At 35.5% G+C, this 20,201-nt stretch overlaps 1 protein-coding gene across 5 annotated transcripts in view; it reads left to right on the top strand.

The window, feature by feature from the left end:
• Dnajc5b (DnaJ heat shock protein family (Hsp40) member C5 beta) overlaps positions 1-20,201 on the top strand; it is a 224,018-nt gene that overhangs the window by 28,171 nt on the left and 175,646 nt on the right. For 4 of the 5 annotated variants that reach the window (XM_048782999.1, XM_048783002.1, XM_048783001.1 and 1 more), the window contains one exon: positions 5-140. The exons of the other annotated variant lie outside the window; for it this stretch is intronic. The gene's annotated coding sequence lies outside the window, so the exon portion shown is untranslated. The remainder of the gene's footprint in view (positions 1-4; positions 141-20,201) is intronic. 5 annotated transcript variants of the gene reach the window in all.

The raw sequence follows: 20,201 nt of genomic DNA, 5'->3' as shown, positions 1-20,201 counted from the left end.
CTAGGAACTGAAGCAGCTGCTTTCTTCATGAAACTCCATTTTACTTGAAAGAATGACTGGCAGACAACTATGGTTATTAGGACTTGGATAGTTGACACGCATTTTCTCTAAAAGGAAATGAGCAAGCCTGTCACTTCAAGGTAAATACCTTATAATATTTGTTGTCCATGACTAATCCAAATTTCCAAGTAAATATTAGAATTTTGAAATATGTGATCCACCATCATGTGCTTAATACTTTGTTTCCTGATGAGATCAGTAGTGACATTAATGGATGCAATTTTTATTGTATAATAAAAATGGACCAGCATTTGAAAAATTTGCATAATAAAATGAATAAATATTTCTCAAACAACTAATGCCTGATTTGCAAATCATTTGCATGCCGTGGTGAAAATACCCATTCAGAGTCCAAAGAAACCCAGTGAATTTTAATGGAACAGAGTATGAATCGAGTTCAGATATCACATTGCACTAGCCTTTAAGAAACTCCCATTTGTTGAATTTGGGTATTGTAGCAAAGAAAAATATCCACAACTATATGCAAAGGCTACCCTTTCCCCAAATGCCTACATAAATGAAGTTAGACTTTCTTCACATATTTCAACAAAAACAACATAATACAACAGTCTGAACACAAAAACAGATATGAAAATCTAGCTGTCTTCATTAAACCAGATGTTAAAAAGATTTGCAAACACTGCAACTCTTCACTATTTTTTAATTTTGGAAAATATAGTTCTAGTTCACAAAAACGTTATTTGTATTACCATGCAATAGACTTTTATTAGTTATTTTCAAAAAACATTTCTAACATGGTAAATATTGTTAGATATAACTCACACAAACAAAAACTTTAAGGTCCACAGTGATTATAATTCATAAACATCATAAATGTATCATGATTATAATAAATTATAATTTGTTATTGACTATAAAATTTTCTTTTTTGAAAACTAAAATATTTTCTTTTTTGACAATTTTATATGTACAGAAAAATTGAGGAAAAGATACCAAATTCCTATAAATTTTCTTATCATTCCCTATGTGCACATGCGTGTATACACTCATGCATACAGTGTTTCATGTGTGTGTGTATGTGTATACATGTATTACTGAAGTACACTTATTACATTTGATGAACCAATATTTATACAATATTATTAACCAAACTTCATAGTTTACATTAGAGTTCACTCTTTGTCATGTCCATCTTATGGGTTTGATAAATATATAATGACATGTGGTCACCATGAAAGAATTATACAGAGTAGTTATATTGCCCTAAAAATCTCCTGTGCTCCATTTATGTATTCTTTCCTCCCTCCCCTTAAACTTTTCATTCACTGATTGAAGAACATCTTGGTTGTTTGCAAGTTTGGGCAGTTGTGAATAAAGCATCTATAAACATTCTCAGGCAGGTATTTGTGTGGATATAAGTTTTCAATGTGTTTGGGGAAATACCAAAAAGCATCATTACTGGATTGCAAGGTAAAGTGTGTTTAGTTTTGTAAGACACTGCCAAATTGTCTACCAGAATAGATGTAGCATTTTGCACTTCCATTTACAATAAGTGAGAGTTCTTGCTGCTTTACATTTTCATAAGTATTTGATGGTATCAGTGTTTTAGAGTATATGTTCTAATAGAAGTATAGTGATACATTATTGTTGTTTGAAATTATGATTCTCTAGCATATAATGCAGAATATATTTTCATATGCTTATTTGCTATCTATCTATCTATCCATCTCTTATTTGCTGAGGTGTCTATTTAGATCTTTTGTCAATTTTTAATTGAGTTATTGATTTTTGTTATTGGGTTGAGTTTTAAGAGTTCTTCATATTTTTTGGATGCCAATATATTATCAGCTATGTATTTTGTAAAGATTTTTCTCCTAGTCTGTGGTTTTTCTTTTCATTGTCTTAACCATTATATTTCACAGAGCAGTTTCAATTTTAATGAAGTCCAGCTTACGTATTTTTCCTTCATGAATCATGCATTTGGCATTGTATCCAAAAAGTCATTGCCAAACACAAGGTCACTTAGATTTTCCCTTTTGTTATCTTCTAGGAGTTTTATAATTTTGCATTTACATTAGGTCTATGATCTGTTTTGAGTCAATTTTTGTGAAGGGTTTAAGGTCTGCATCTAGATTCACTTGTTTTGCATGGGAATGTCTAGTTCTAGCACATTTGTTAAAAAGACTGTTTTTTCCCCATTGTATTACTTTTGCTCTTTTGTCAAAGAATCAGTTGATGATATTTGTATGACTCTACTTCTGGGTTCTCTGTTCTGTTCCATTGATCAGTCAAATTCTTTTACCAGTACCACACTGTCGTAATTACTTTAGCTTTACAGTAGGTTTTGAAGTCAGGTAGTATCAGTTCTTCAGCTTTGTGCTTCAGCACCATATTGGCTATTTTGCATCTTTTGCCTTTTGATACCAACTTAGAATCAGCTGTTGATTTCTACAAAATAAATTTGTTTTGAGTGGGATTGCACTAAGGTTATAGACCAAGTTGGGAGGAATTGATGACTTAAGTCTTCCTATTCATGTGTATGGAGTATCTTTCCGTTTTTCGATTGAACCCAGGGCCTTGTACATGCAAGGCAAGCACTCTACCAACTGAGCCATATCCTTAAACCATAGTATGTCTCCATTTATTTGGGTCTTCTTGCATCTCTTATCAAATTTTTGCAATGCTCCTCATATAAACCTTGTACATATTTTGTCAAATTTATACCAAACTAGTTCATTGTTTCTGTGTTAATATAAATGGTATTGTGTTTTCAATTTCAAATTCCAATTGTTCATTTCCAGTATTAAATATGATCTTTTAGGGGCTGGGGTTGTGGCTCAGCAGTAGAATGCTCTCCTAGCATGTGCGAGGACCTGGGATCCTCAGCATCACATAAAAGTAAATAAATAAAATAAAAGTGTTGTGTTCAACTACAACTGAAAAATAAATATTAGAAGAAAATATGATCTTTTAGTTTGGCTTTTCATTTTCATTCTCTAGTTTTTTTCCCCCTTCAGTAATTTTTAAATATGTAAAGGAGTCCTGAGATTACAGTGTTTAAGGACTACCAGTATTTTGTAATGAGCATGGTCTTTGGAGTCATGTGGAACTAGGTTTCAGGTTTAGCTCTAGCACTTCCTTTCTCCATCACTACAGGTAAATTGTTTAACTTAGTCTCAGTCTGCCTACAGGTAACATAGGATAAAATTAATAAATATGTCAAAGGATTATCTTTAGGATAACAGTGGTAATATCTGGAGAGCCTAATACACATAGAAAGAACACAATAGTACCTATTGTTATTCATATTGTTTTGACCTAGAAAATCTGCATTGCAGAATAGAGTTCAAGGAAATAACTCCAAAGGTGGCCTTGGTGTGGAGGATATTTAAACAAAATACTAAACATAGTAGAAGGCAGGAAACAACAAAGGACAAGGTAAATACATTAATTGCACTCTAACAACACGATGAACTAATCATTAAAATTAACAAGTATACATATTGGGTTGACTCTTGAAAATCAACATATAAAAAAAGTTTAAAGGAAAAATAATATTAAATAGTGTATAAACACATTATAACTACATGTTGATTTTGTATATTGACAAATATTAGAAGTTAATTTCAAGCACTAAAAAGAGAATTGACGATTTATTAGCTCTTTTTCTGTAAAGTTGCTTACATTCATGTTTTTAAAATTATAACAAATTCCTATTGCTTAGTATTTTGGAGGTGCTTTTGGAAGTTATCTTCAAGTGTTTGGGGTATTAAATACTTTCTGAAGTTTATATGATTTATATTCATGCACTAAGATCATTGTAATGTTATTCCTTAAGTCTATTATTATGTCAAGTGTACATTTCTTATAAATCTGTTATTAGTATCATCCCTCTTTGGAAATATTTTTACTATGCTCTTGACTTTCCATTAACATAAGAGAACACTAAAAAGATGAACTCAGACTGAGGGTGATGGTCAGTGGTAGAATGTGTGTCAAGCATGTGTAAGGCCCTAGATTCTATCTCCAATAACATAAAACACACACACACACACACACACACACACACACCAGAACGACAGAAATGAACAAGGGTTCACTACCTGAACTCTTCCTACCCTCCAGTCATCTGCTTCCCTTTCTTGTGCCTTGCTGTCGCGAGGGGGCAAAATTGCCACTTATGCAGTTGAGGGGAGAAATAAAGAATGTCAACGCGCTTCTGCCCCTTTCAATGCTTTTTTCACTCAAATTACTCAATACAATTTCACTCTATAGGTTCTTAATCAAGAAAACGACAAACCTTAATGCTCAGCACTGCAAGAGACATAATCAATTCACAGCAAACTATTCTAGATTAATTAATTTATAGCAAACAATTCTAGGTTAATTCTAAGCACTGCAAAACACACTTAATCATGATAGGCCAGTGACAGACATTCCCTCTGCATGCTAAGTTCAAAAGTCTTAAGCCTTAGGCTTTATGTCCAGCAGATGCACTCTCACTCAGACAGGCGGTGATCAGGTCCAGAACCAAGGCAGGATTTTCCTGGCGTGGAATGGATGACCCATTGAGGAGAGGGTCCTAGGGAGAAGTTGCGGCTCTCACCAAGATCCAGATGAGTTTGAGAGTGGTGAGGATCACGCAGAGGCTGGGGAAACAATGACAAGTGATGCGATGTCAGGTCCTCATCAGGCTCTCCAGCTCGAGTGCATCCTTGCTTCAGCTGGCTGAATCCCTATTCATTTGCTGTATTATTTATACTAAATTTTTTGGGGGGGGGGTTGACCCCCCTTTTCAATCCTTATCAGCTACCACCAGATTTCTCAGTGACATCATTTACCCTGGGGTCAGAAACATCTGGTCTGGTGGTTTCCACCCTGATCGTCATGCCTTTCCCTCTTATCAGGTGAGGACAGCCTGACAGGGGCTTCACTCTCTTTATCAGGGTGAGGGGAAATAACTTGTTTGAGGCCATACTGGAGGGCTCTGTGGGTGTGCCTAGTGAGACTGCAGGTTTCAAACTGGAGTTTTTAAAATGGAGTTGCTTAGGCTCAGGCCTAAGGCCATCCTAACACTTTCTTATAGCAAAAATTCCAATGGACATTTCTAAGCCTCTCACGAAGACTTGTGTACGTCTAGGTTACACAGGGTGTCAAGTCATGGAAATAAAAAAGCACTGGAGTAGAAGTCAGCAGTTGAGTCCCACAATAGTCACTAATCACATAGTTTTTAGAAGTTTTTCATCAGCCCTCAGTTTCTTCATGTGTGAAATGAGATTACATAAATTATCTCTTTCAGCTTCCTTCCAGCTTTAAAAATTGCCTGAAATCTTTAGTAAAAATACAGAGTTATGAACTCTGAAAATATTCATTACGATTTTTCCTTTCCATATTTTTCTTGCTCCTGCATAAGTACTGCTGCTTCTACTATGCTACTCTAGACAGATCTTTCATGGTCACAGCAACACCCCAGCTCTGCTCTCCAGGATTCTCTCCCTGATGTAGAGCAGGCTTCTGCCCAAAAGCTATTCTCAGGGAATAGGAACAGTCTCCATGAGGCAGGGGTAAGTTAGATCCGATTATTCACACACTTTTGTTGCCACTCACTGAAACCATTTCTATTACTAGGCCCTTTGTTAAATGCTTCATAATCATTATTTCATTTATTTTAAACAACTACCCAATCAGGTAGGTATTTTAATTCATGTTTTATAGTTGAGAAAACAAGTCTCAGAGGTTGAGGAAATTGCTCAAGACCACACAGGACTATTTTTCTCCAACATTATTTAAATTGGACATAAAAACTCAGAATGCTGGCTATCTTTCCAAGTTATGCTTTCTAAGCAGCACATGTCTGGATACCATATTTTGACATTTCAGAATCCAATTATGACCATAAGAAATCCCAGAGGCCTGCTTTACAAATCTAACTGGTTTCCTTTCTGCTTCAGGGAAAGAATTGCAGTATTGCTGATGATAGTCATTAAGATGACAACAGCAGATCAGGGGATGTGTTTTCATCAGACTGCCTTTAACCTTAAATTTTAGTAGATCTATGAAGAATAGTATACTTTAGGCACTGTCATTCAAAATGGAACTTTCTAGAAATCATACAGCAGAATTCTAAGAGTATCTCCTCTCTGTTCTTGAGAATTCATTTCAATTGCTGATTTTTCTAGATCTATGCTTTAGTGGACTTCAGTTCTTTCAAAGAAGGTTTTGTTTTGGTTTGTTTTGGGAAAGTGTTACTGTTTTCTCTTCTCTACTTCTAAAACATACTTTGTTTATATTTTTTGAGTTTTGCTTTCCTGACTTCTTTTACATTTTGTCCATTTAAGATTTATCTGGCAAAAGTCCCCTTTAAAAAAAAAAGTTATTCATTAGCAGTGGCATTTGAATAATTTGGGCTTTTTGTTTTTGAAACAGAGTTCAATGTCATAAAATTAATATTTTTAGTGGAAAATAAAAAGCTATTGACATTATTTATTTTATTAACCAACCTTAAGTTATCCCAAAGAAAAGCAAATTTTCATTTATTTACTGTGTTGCAACACAGTAACTCTAAGTAAGAGAATCTGTTGACTAAGATATTGCTTTTTGAGGATCATATCACAAATAACTTTTTCCTAGGACTTTCCCTATGGAATCTGCCCTCAATTGTTTTGTCATCATCTCCTTATTTCTTTTTTTTCAGCAACTTTCCTTTTTTTTTTTTTTGCCCCATGAATCATTTATTTTCTTACCTAATTTTTTGCTTTTTCTGAGGACGTTTTCAATATTCCCTCCTAAGATTTCTTCAAAACTTTAAGTTTATCAATTTCAAAAAATCTCTTGCCCTTTGCTGAACTAGTTGAACTCTTTTTTTTTTTTTTTGGTGGGGGTTGCCAGGGACTGAACTCAGGGGCATTTGACCTCTGAGCCACTCTCCAGCCCTATTTTGTATTTTATTTAGAAACAGGGTCTCACTGAGTTGCTTTGTACCTCGCTTTTGCTGAGGCTGGCTTTGAACTCGTGATCCTCTTGTCTCAGCCTCCCAAGCCTCTGGGATTACAGGTTTGTACCACCACACCCAGCTTGATCTCCCTTTTTTAAAATTTTTATTTATTTATTTTGATTAGGTATATATGACAGCAGAATGCATTTTGATTCATTGTACACAATTGCAGCACAACTTTACATTGCTATGTAAATTTCTTTACATTTCTATGTCCATTACTAGGGTAATGATGTCCATTTCATTCCACCATCTTGCCTGCCTTTATCTAGTCAAAGTTCCTCCATTTCTCCCATGCCTCCCCTCTCCCCATTATGGTTCAGTACCCACTTATAAGAGAGAACATTCGGCCTTTGTTTTTTGGGGGGTTGGCTAACCTCACTTAGCAAGATATTCTCCAACTCCATCCATTTACCTGCAAATGCACCGTTTGACCCAGCTATCATCCCACTCCTTGGTCTATACCCAAAGGATTTAAAATCAGCATACTATAGTAATGCAGTCACATCAATGTTCATAGCAGCTCAATTCACAATAGCTAAACTGTGGAAGCAACCTAGATACCCTTCAGTAGATAAATGGATAAATAAACTGTGGTATATATACACAATGAACTAGGTGATCTCTTTAATACAAAAATTAGAGAGTATAGAATAATGAGACACAGTGTTCAAAGTTTGCATAATAAGTCTTTGGTTTCTTTAGCGTTTTCTTTTATTACTGAAATAAAGAAAGGAATACTGAATATCAGAGATGCTAAAATAAATTCCTGTCTTTTATTTATGTGATACTTTTTTCACATGGAATTCATATTTATTTTATGCATTGGCCTTTCTATATGGTTTTGTGAAGGAGTTCTACCCTAGCATCCTCCCTTAACCAGAGTCAATACAGGGTGACATCAGATCTGAGAAGCCTCAGCTTTAGTTATAGTTTCAACCTATCATAGACCTTGAACACTGACAAAGCCATATTAGGAACCCAATTTTTTTTTTCTGGTCCCTCAGGGAAGTGATTAACTTGGGGGAAATGATCATAGCCAGATAAACAGGCAGATAATAGATAAATAAATAGAAAGGAAGGACAAGAAGGAAGAAAAACCAGAGGACAGAAAGAGAAAGACAAGTCAGAAAGAATAAGAGAAAGAAAGTGAGAACACTCAAAGGTGTCGCTGCCTTATGTAGATCACCTTAACAGGAGATAAAATCAACAGAAATGTTCCAGATTAGACAAGACTTTGGAGGCAAACCACAAACATAGTTTTGACTTTTTAGGCCTGTCAAATTTGTTAATTCATGAGGTATCTTTTTAACTCAGGTATGTTTTTTATCATTCCCTTGCCCCAAGTTTCTACTCTTGATTAATACAATTATTTAGATGAAACAGCACTGTTGTTTTCTTAAGTTCAGAATTAGACACATAGTTTAGTAAGGTGGTACAATACCAAATTTGCTTCTTCATGCTGCTCTCTTTTCTAGCCTTTAAATAACATAATTCATCACTTATTATTTTACCAAAGATTTGCAAAGTCTCTGGGTTTATAGATGGCTTTGTAGAACTGGGCATTAAGGCCAGTTGGAGGTGACTGTACATAGTAACAGACTCAGTCTCCTTCAGAGCCAAAAGTAAAAGAAATCTCTGGAGCAGTTAGGGAGAGAGAATTCAGCTGCTTATTTTTCTAGCCCTCTGTCTTGACAGATAATAAGTATAAAATTATTTCTGTTACTACTTCCCTCTGAGTGAGCTACAGAAATTCCCAGGTTTAATCGTACCTTGGAGGTCATAGCCACTACCTTGTGGGTTTCCCAAGAAGCTTGGCCTCCTGAGAAGTTAGAGTCAGGGAGCATCTCTACCACCAGTCGGACCACTTGCCTCTCCTTTTCTAACCAGATGGTGCACCCATTTTCAAATCCTTGCTACTGAGATGCTGGGAGAACAAGAAGATTAAAAGTTTTTTAAAAATACTCTATCATTCTCTCACCAAAGAAACACTCTGGTTCTTTTCATTTTTGCACATTACTTCCTAGTTCTGTCAATAGGTAAATATATTTTTACACAGTTGTAGTTTCAGATCCTCTTTCTTAAAATAATGACATTATTTGAAAGCTGTTTATTTCCAAAGCCACTGTTGCTGTTTACCTCTGCAGGTGACTTTTAACCAAGTTTGTATTCATGCAGTGTGAAGGGCTGGAAAGGGAGAGCACATCATTACATAACCTTGGCACCATTTCCAAAATCTCTAGCCTGCTATCTTGCCTTACAAGACTCATCTAAATTTCCATTTTGTGTTCATGCTTTAAAATGTCATTCTCTGGGATAATGATGTAGCTCAGGGGTAGAGTGCTTCCGTAGCATATCCGAGGCTCTGGATTTGATCTCTACCTCTACAAAAGAAAACAAAGAAAAAAATTTAAAAAAGATATTTCCCTCAATATTGCATTTTATTTTGTGTGAAATTCAATAGATATGGTATCTGAAATTTTAAGGATCCATAAAATAGTTTTCTTAAAAAATGAAAGGCAACCAAGAATTGCTTGAGCTTATTTACAAAAGACTAGCTAAGTGTTGCCATGGAAGATGTGAGGTCACTGGGACAATGAATGTGAGAACCTTGTCTGGAGAGTCACATTCACAAAGGCGAATTAAAAGGAATGGGAGACATTGTCTGCCAGAAGATTTAAACAGCCTCAGAAAAGAAAGTATTATGTACAATTGAAGTTCTACAATTTTTCTCACTTAGTGTTCTAAGGATCATTAAAGTTGTAATTTTTATCTAGAGATGGGTTAAAAGTTTTGGTCTTTTTTTAGCTTCATTGCCTGCTACTTGCAAAATTCTGTTTTATATCTATTCACTTGGAAATTACTCAAGAAAAACTTATTAGGAATAGGAAATATTGGAGAATAATATTTTGGTGATTCTTCTGTTTTTTATTTTTGTTTTTTTCCCCCAAAGGCACATTTAAAATTTGTACAGCTTCTTTTCTGTTTCTTTAAATGGGAAAACATTTTATACATTACAGGGTTTTAAATGGCCTATATGATTTCTGAAGAGTGTTAAAAGAATTGTCCTTAAGTCTACATTTGTCTATGTCTGTAATATATTTTCATCCTTCTCTTTTATCATAGACTGGTAATTAATGCCTTAAGAAGTCACCTCATCACTTCTCTGCCTTTAGGTACAAATATGTCTTAATCTAATCTGGACAAATTTTGTCTCAAGAGCTCAAACACTTTTCTGACATTGCCTGTTTTATTTCTAGTTGTATAAATCCAATTTGCTGGGGGGACCTCAGATTCTCCACTTAGATTTATTTTAGGACACCCAGCAAGTTCTGTCCTGGGTATTAACCGTCAAGATAGCACACTTGATCTTTGGTGTTTTCCATTTCCCCATTTGAGGCCTCTTCCTCTGGGCTCCACTTGCCACACACTGGTGACAGCAGCTCTGGGTGAACACTCTGGACCAGCTGGCTAGTGAACTTGCAGATCATTCCTGCCATCAGATTGAGCCTGACTTTCTTTTCCATGGCATTTGTTCCCTTATCTCTCAAGTAAGTAATTTCCCTTAATGTCCCTAGGCTGTTTTATTGAAGATTCCTGGAGACTCAGGAATATAACTCTAGTTGTGAAGTTTATTTACTATAACAAAAAGTAAAAGTGTGTGCATATATATGTGTAGCAGCCTGAATTCCTTTCAAGATACCATGACTTATGTTTGTGTGGAGACATAAGTGCCTGTTGATGTACACACACACACACACACACACACACACACACACTCGCCCCCAAGTGAGATGAGGACAGAAAAATTGAAGCTGGTGATTTGGAAAATTCAAGTTTCTTTTTCTGCCCAGGTCTTACCATGACTTGTGGAGAGACTTTAGCATTGTGTTCTAGTGTCATGTGTTTTTGTAAAGTGTGCTAAGGAAAGATGCTAAGGCCACTGTCAGCTAACAATGATCTCTTATCTCTTTGACTTGCCCTCTCTAGTACTTGCCTTTATGTTTGGTGATGGTGGAGAGCATATAAGTATTTTAGGTTCTAGATAAGGGGAAATTAAGTTGGTAATACATTTAATTTAGGTATCATAGAATAAATAGTTGTCCCTTAGTATCTGTGATTCACATCTAATCCAGGACCTCCAAGGACACCCAAATCTGCAGATGATTAAGTCCCATAAATAAAATGATGTACTACTGGCATCATCTATGTACATATTCCTGTATACTTTAAATCACCTGTAGATAACTTATATCTAAGACACTATAAATGCTATGTAAGTCATTGTTATACTAAATTGTTTAGGCATTAATGATAAGAAAAAGAACCTGCACATGTTCAAAATAGACAAAACTTCTGAAACGGAAATGAGGAAAAACACTCCATTCACAATATCCTCAAAAAAAAAAAATACTTGGGAATCAACCTAACAAAAGAGGTGAAAGATTTATATAATGAAAACTACAAAACCCTAAAAAGAGAAGTAGAAGAAGATCTTAGAAGATGGAAAAATATACCCTGTTCATGGATAGGCAGAACTAACATCATCAAAATGGCGATATTACCAAAAGTTCTCTATAGGTTTAATGCAATGCCAATCAAAATCCCAATGGCATTTCTTGTAGAAATGGATAAAGCAATCATGAAATTCATATGGAAAAATAAACGACCCAGAATAGCAAAAGCAATTCTAAGCAGGAAGTGCGAATCAGGCGGTATAGCGATACCAGACTTAAAACTATACTACAGAGCAATAGTAACAAAAACAGCATGGTACTGGTACCAAAACAGGAGGGTGGACCAATGGTACAGAATAGAGGACACAGAGACTAATCCACAAAGCTACAATTATCTTATATTTGATAAAGGAGCTAAAAGCATGCAATGGAGGGAGGATAGCATCTTCAACAAATGGTGCTGGGAAAACTGGAAATCCATATGCAACAAAATGAAACTGAATCCCCTCCTCTTGCCATGCACAAAAGTTAACTCAAAGTGGATCAAGGAGCTAGATATCAAATCAGAGACTCTGCGTCTGATAGAAGAAAAAGTTGGCTCCGATCTACATATTGTAGGGTCGGGCTCCAAATTCCTTAATAGGACACCCATAGCACAAAAGTTGATAACAAAAATCAACAAATGGGACTTACTTAAACTGAAAAGTTTTCTCTCAGCAAGAGAAACAATAAAAGAGGTAAATAGGGAGCCTACATCATGGGAACAAATTTTTACTCCTCACACTTCAGATAGAGCCCTAATATCCAGAGTATACAAAGAACTCAAAAAATTAAACAATAAGAAAACAAATAACCCAATCAACAAATGGGCCAAAGACCTGAACAGACACTTCTCAGAGGAGGACATACAATCAATCAACAAGTACATGAAAAAATGCTCACCATCTCTAGCAGTCAGAGAAATGCAAATCAAAACCACCCTAAGATACCATCTCACTCCAGTAAGATTGGCAGCCATTATGAAGTCAAACAACAACAAGTGCTGGAGAGGATGTGGGGAAAAGGGTACTCTTGTACATTGCTGGTGGGACTGCAAACTGGTGCGGCCAATCTGGAAAGCAGTATGGAGATTCCTGGGAAAGCTGGGAATGGAACCACCATTTGACCCAGCTATTGCCCTTCTTGGACTTTTCCCTGAAGACCTTAAAAGAGCGTACTACAGGGATACTGCTACATCGATGTTCATAGCAGCACAATTCACAATTGCTAGACTGTGGAACCAACCCAGATGCCCTTCAATAGATGAATGGATAAAAAAAATGTGGCATTTATACACCATGGAGTATTACGCAGCACTAAAAAATGACAAAATCATAGAATTTGCAGGGAAATGGATGGCACTAGAGCAGATTATGCTTAGTGAAGCTAGCCAATCCCTAAAAAACAAATACCAAATGTCTTCTTTGATATAATGAGAGCAACTAAGAACAGAGCAGGGAGGAAGAGCAGGAAGAAAAGATTAACATTAAACAGATACATGAGGTGGGATGGAAAGGGAGAGAAAAGGGAAATTGCATGGTAATGGAGGGAGACCCTCATTGTTATACAAAATTACATATAAGAGGTTGTGAGGGGAATGGGAAAATAAACAAGGAGAGATATGAATTACAGTGGATGGGGTAGAGAGAGAAGATGGGAGGGGAGGGAGGGGGGATGGTAGAGGATAGGAAAGGTAGCAGAATACAACAGTTACTAATAGGGCATTATGTAAAAATGTGGATATGTAACCGATGTGATTCTGCAATCTGTATTTGGGGTAAAATTGGGAGTTCATAACCAACTTGAATCTAATGTATGAAATATGATATGTCAAGAGCTTTATAATGTTTTGAACAACCAATAAAAAAAAATAAATAAATAAAATACAAAATACAAAAAAAACTATTTTTCCATTCTTGATTGAATCAGTAGAGGTAGAACTTGCAAATGTGGAAGGCTGACTTATTTATGTGGTTTGCAGTCATTTCTATGATTAATAAAGTTATAGATAGATGTCCGGGTGAAGGAATAGCTTCCAGGAATACCAGGAATACTACCCACTATGCTGAGCCACCTAGTGTCACTGCAGTAGGTGCACAACTAAGGTGTATCCATCATGAGTGTGTCCTGTTGCACCTCTTACCAAAAATGTATAGGTATGGAGAAGTGTGTATGAAATGTCTTAAGCTAGACTGTGGAAAGTTCTCCCAATCATCAGATGTAGACAAGTGTGAACAGAAGTTTCAATTTGCACTGAAGCCATAACTATAGCTTTCTAGTCAGAGTGTATAGAATGATGCAGCATCTACAGTCATCAACACACCCCTATAATTTTTTTTTTTAAATTGCGATGCAGATTGTGTGAAATAGAATTGATCCAAATCTTTTGATAAGGTATAAACCTATAAGAGTACTAAAAGCAGCAATTATGTCTGAGTATGAGGTTGAAATGACTTATAGATCTCAAATGTCAGTATGTTAAACAAATTTTGATCAACTGTACTTCAAGAAAGACTGAAGTGTTTTCTTCTAGTCTCATTATAGATACTATTACAAAATAGCTGTTGTATAAAGAAGCTACCAAAGAGCACTCTGCCAAAAAATGTAGATGAAAAGTATTATAAGGACATACTAGGCATTTAGTTAATAAAAATATTATGTAATATTCCCAGAGTTTGCAACATTTATGGAATTTACCAATATTTACTTTTTTCTAACATATTTGGATTTCCATATCATTCTAATTTTTTTTACATAACTTTGCATTTGTAATTTATGTTTTTCTTCTTTAAAGAAGTCTCCAAATTTGTGTAAGCTTCTGTGTCTGAAAAACCTGAATCTGCTTCTGAATGAGATGAGCTAAGTCAAGCTTGCCCTTGGCATCTAACATAAAGAGGTAGTCAATAAGAAGTTAAGTTACTAAGAAAAACTATAAGTAATCAAAGTACTATAAGTGAGGCAATGAGAAAGATGTGTGTGTGTTTTTTTAAAAAAAGAAACAACACACTTTACAATGATGGATATGATTGGGATAGGTGAGATTACTTAGGAGAAGTAAGTGAATTTGTAGTACATTTGAATTTTTGCTGTGTTTATTTGGTTCTGCCTCATCTCTGCCCTTCTGAAATATACTATTAGTTGCTTAACAATGGAGGAATAATAAAGCTAAGCATGTTTTCTAAATTCTGGGTATGGTGGGTTTTTTTTTCCACCTTGATTTAAAAAGTAGCTTCTACCATTTACATTAGAATAGTGCCCTCTAAATTATGAGATCCTAAAACATATATAGTAAGATTCAATTGATTACTGAATTAAATTGTCTTCCCTACTTACTTTTCTGGGACTCTGTCCAAAGGAGCATACTTTTTCATCTCAAGTATGTTTACAAATTCAGTTCCTTAGAAAGCATAACTAGTGTTGAGGACATGCCAAGCTATAGATCATTACAGTGTCTTAGAACCAGTTTTTTAAGGGGGGTGGGTGAGGGCATGGTTGCTGCCTGTATACGTTCTTGCTATGATAATTGGTTAATTCTTATCCTTCATTCCAAAGGTCCGAAGTTCTTGGGCATGCAAAGGCATATTGCTGATTGTAGATTCTTGTCTCTGGAATTTGCTTTTGTTGTTATCCTTTTGAGATCTGATCCTAGCTATCCCAAATACATAGTCAAAGTCCTTATAAAGTACTACTCACTTTTGTTGGTTTCCTATGGACTACCTCTCACAATGAAGAGTAGTGGTGTTACAGGTAAACCACGGAGAAATTATCTTATACTTACACAACTGGTTGAATTTTTGCCTTAAGTCTTGAGTTTGATCTTTTCTGCCATATTTATTATCAAGCTTTCAGTCCCCAATATAACTCTTACAAAGTGATGATAGGTGATTAGTTGTAATAACTGTGTTGAGAAACTTTAAAGACCCAGTCCTATCTGTTGACACTCCCCACCTCCTTACTTTAGCTCTGCTAAAACTACTGAACAGTTTTGTTCAAACCATAAAGGAATATACATAGTCCCTAGAAAATGAAATTATGAAAAGTGAATTGTGTCTGCCATGCTTTCTGTATAAGTTCACAAAATTTATCCACTTTGAGACCTATCCACATGTGGGCATTGCCATTAAATATTTGAACTTACATAAACTATTTCATTCTTTGTGTTGGAAGAATGACTTAGTAGAAGTTTGTGAATTGCTAGCCAAGTATAAATGATCTTCCATAGATTGTTGCACCAGATCAGAAAAAATAGCCCCTAGCATACCAGCATGCCAGCAAATCTGCCAAATGGCACAACACAGTGTTTATCAAGTCATAAGTCTATTTATTAAACCATGTTCAAAAATGACAAGGAGGGCAAGACTAACTGTAGCTTGATTGCTTTTTAAATTTTTTTCCTATTGTGCTGGAGATTAGAACCCAAGGATCACTCACCAACTGAGCTATATCCCCAGCCCCTTGATTGCATTTATTTTTATTTTTTGTTGTTGTTGTTGTTGATGGATGCAATACCTTTGTTTTATTTATTTATGTGGTGCTGAGGATCGAACCCAGTGCCCCACGAATGCAAGGCAAGTGTTCTACCACTGAGCCACAACCCAGCCCCATTGATTGCATTTTAATCACACACAAAAAGAATTTCTTCCATGCAACTAATTAATAATCTGAAAACACCTTTATTCAAACTTTCCAGCAAATCTTGGCCAGTGTTACACAGAACACCCAGATTTTATTTGGTCAAGCTTCATCTTACTAGTATTTTAAATATTTTACAGATATATATTATTTTAAATGTAGTATACAATCCAGCTATTATATAATACATTTTTGTTTCTTTATATATGTATAATATAATCCTTTTGCACAAAAAGATTTTCACCCAAACTCCCAAAGGGTTAACAAATGAACTGGAAATCAAAAGACATAGAGGGTCTTATTTTGCTTTTTGATATTTTTGTTTGATATTATTTTATTAAACTAATACATGTACAGACAATGCCCATTTTAACAATAGGTGAATATAAAAGAAAAACGTTAGTAGTATTTTCCCCATTTCCTTCCTTAACTCCATAACTCAGTGACCAGGAGTAACAGTTGTTATCCTTCCATCTCTTTCTCTAAAACAACATAACTCTGCAGTTCAGATTTTACTCATGACTAATTGGGACATAGGGTATGAGTTTCCTAAATAAGGAAGATCCAAACCTATAGTAAAAATTTTACTTTACAACTACTAGGGCAGCTAAAATAAAAGAGACAATAACAAATGTTAGTGAGGCTATGATTGGAACCTTCATGTGTTGCTGGTAGGAATGCAAAATGATGCAGCCACTTTGGAAAGAGTTTGGCAGTTCCTCAAAATGTTAAACATCAAGTTACCATATGAGCCAACAGTTCTATTCCTAGATATATATCCAAGAGAAATGAAAACATATGTCCATGATGAAACAAATGTTCATAGCAGCATTACCATTGCCAAGAAGCAGGAACAACCCAAATGCCCACCAGCTGATTAATAGATAAACAAAATGTGGCATATCCACACAATGAGGTATTATGTATCCATAAAAAGTAATGACATGTGCTACAACATGGATGAACCTTGAGAACATGCTAAGTTTAAGAACCCAGCAACAAAAGATGCTGTATGACTCTGTATATGAAATGTTCAAACAGAAAAATCTGTAGACACATAACATAGAGTAGTGGATTCAGGAGCAAATGGTTATTAATGATTGCTAATGGTTATCTCTTTGGGGTAAGTAAAATTATCTGTACTTAAATTCTCATGATGGTTGCTCAATTCTGTAAATATACTTAAAACCACTAAACTGAACATTTTAAATGAATGAATTTTATGGATATGTGAAATGTACATCAGTAAAGCTATTAAAAAGAAAAATGAGGATGTTTAATTTAGATGTCCTCCAAAATCTCTTTTAGAGTTTTCTTCTCTAAAACACTATTTGAAGACAATTCTTTGTTCTTTTCTTTTGTTGGCAAATTCATTTCAATATCAAATTCTTAACCTCCTCATTAAATCCACTGAATTTTCTCCATTCTTTTAAAAACGGTTCTTTATTGTTATGGTTTAGATCTGGAATGTCCCCCAAAGACTCATTTTATAGGCTTGGTCCTCAATGCAGCAATGTCCAGAGGTGGGGTTTTGGGAAGTGACTAGGTCATGAAGACTCTGACCTCATCAGTGGATCGATTCATTAATAGATTCAGAATTTGATGGAAGCATTATTGGAAGGCAATGGAAAATGTAGGAAAAGGAGCTTAGTTGGAGGTAGTATATCAGTGGGGGCATGTCATCCATGGGTATATCTTGGTTTTAGCCCCTACCCCCGACTGTTTTCCAACTGCCATAACCTGAGCAGTTTTCCTCCACCATGCCCTTCTGCCATGGTGTCTGTCACACCTCAGGCCCAGAGCAATGGAACTTGCCCACCATAGACTGAAATCTTTGAAACCCTGGGTTAAAATAAACCTTCGCTCCTCTAAGTTGTTTTTCTCAGGTATTTATTTTCATTACCAGCAATGAAAAGCTGACTAATGCATTTATGTTTATGCCAAATTTCAATATGTATTCTATGACATGAAAGTCAACTTTTAATCTGGACAATATACAGAATATCATAGTAAAGAACAAAATGAGTTAATAGTGACTAGTGTCTTTTGGGCTTCATATTACATAGTAGGGTCTGTTATTTATCCTAATAATTGATAAAAGAATCAACAAGACAAGATGTTGGACAATCCTATATGTATGGAACATCATTTTAGTTTATAATATTTGAGTATGATTGCCATATTTTATAGCCTCAAAAACATATATTCAAATAAAGAAACCTAAATTGTTTGTCATTTGGGCCATGGCAGATATCCAACAAATGTACCATTCCTATATGGGTTTAGTAACTGCTCCAGTATAACCTAGAAGGTGGGGGGTTTATAGACTTTAGCCCTTCTAGGAGGTGGAGGAGACTACATTTTCATAAGCTTGAAAAAACTTCCAATGTCCATTTATATTCAGGTGCTTTAAAGAAAGTTGGATCTAGTTAACTAGTGTGGGCCTAGGAGAACAGGGGGGCAACTAACTCTTCCTTACCACTCTCAAGAGCAGGCACTGACTGAAATTTTCTTTTCTTCTTTTTTTTTAATTACTTTTTTTTTAGTTGTAGTTGGACACAATACATTTATTTATTTATTTATTTATTTATTTATTTATTTATTTATTTATATGTGGTGCCGTGGATCTAACCCAGGGCCTTTCACATGCTAGGAGAGTGCTCTCCCACTGAGCCACAACCCCAGCCTGAGATTTTCTTAATACCAAAATCATTTCCTCCTTGCCTGTACTTCTTATATTGAAAACTGTTCTATTCATATGCAGAAAAAGCAAACTTGACTCCCATATTGTGGCCAACTGGACCAGAGGTAAGCCTTTGATTCAAAATGAGTTTATAAGACTCTTCTTAGAATTCTCACTTCTTAAAACTGGAGCAAGAGATTGAGTCAGTGAGGATATAAATAAAATTAATCTCAATTTATTCTATATTTTATCTCAACAACACACTTTTAATACCAGGTGAGTGGGTTTTCCCCCCACCCAACAAGCAAGCAATATTGTGGCAGTGCACATCAGTTTGTCACTCTCTAATCCAATTCAGTTCTGATGCCATGCATCTTGAGATTGCATCAATCCTGCAGGTTGAGGGCTTAGTTTCCAAGACTCACCACCTTTCCAATGCCATTTGCAAGCCCTGATTATTTTCCCCATGCTTCTGACAAGTAGCCATAAACCCAATCCTATAACATCCACTCAGGTTCAACCAGTTTGCTAATGTAACACAGAGAAGAGAACTCAGGGAAACATCTTTATAGGTTTATTATAAATAATATTATAAAGAATGCAGATGAAGAGATGCATAGAGTGGGGTATGGGAGAAGTTGTATGGAGTTTCCATGCCTTCTCTGAGCGTTCCCACCCTCTAGGAACCTCCATATGTTGAGCTATCTGGAAGGTCTCTGAACCCTGTCCTTATGGAGGTTTCATTACATAGTAATGGTTGATTAAATCATTGGCCCATTGGTTATAAGTTTAACCGTTAGTCCCTCTCTCTTTCTTGGAGCTTAAGACAGGGAACTTAAAGTCTCAACCCTCTAATCCAGTCTAAATATTTCCGATGACCAGCCATCATCCTGATGATCTAGGGGCGGCCAACCCTCAGTCAACTCATTACCATATAAAAATATACTTATCATTTTGGATATTCCAAGTATTTTAGGAATTATATGCCAAATGTAGAGGAAGACCAAATATATACTTCACCATATCACAGTCAGATTGTAGAAAATTCAACATTTTCAGATTATAGTTTAGATTATACTTTAAATTTTTTTTTAAATTTTATTTTTGAGTTGTAGTTGGACACAATACCTTTATTTTATTTTTATGTGGTGCTGAGGATCGAACCCAGGGCCTCACACATGCAAGGCGAGCACTCTGCCACTGAGCCATAACCCCAGCCCCCAGATTGTACTTTTGAGGTAAAAGGAATTCACTGTTATTTAAGTAAAAGAATGACAAACATAACGTAATGGTGCACAGGAAAAAAATTGAAGAGGGATAACAACTGGAGATGAGCCCAAGCAGGACCTCTAGTAGTCTGTTAGAGGATGGAGTA

The sequence above is a fragment of the Marmota marmota genome, unplaced genomic scaffold, assembly GCF_001458135.2.
Source record: "Marmota marmota marmota unplaced genomic scaffold, marMar, whole genome shotgun sequence".
Classification (NCBI taxonomy): domain Eukaryota; kingdom Metazoa; phylum Chordata; class Mammalia; order Rodentia; family Sciuridae; genus Marmota; species Marmota marmota.
This window is presented reverse-complemented; position numbering and strand designations above follow the sequence as displayed.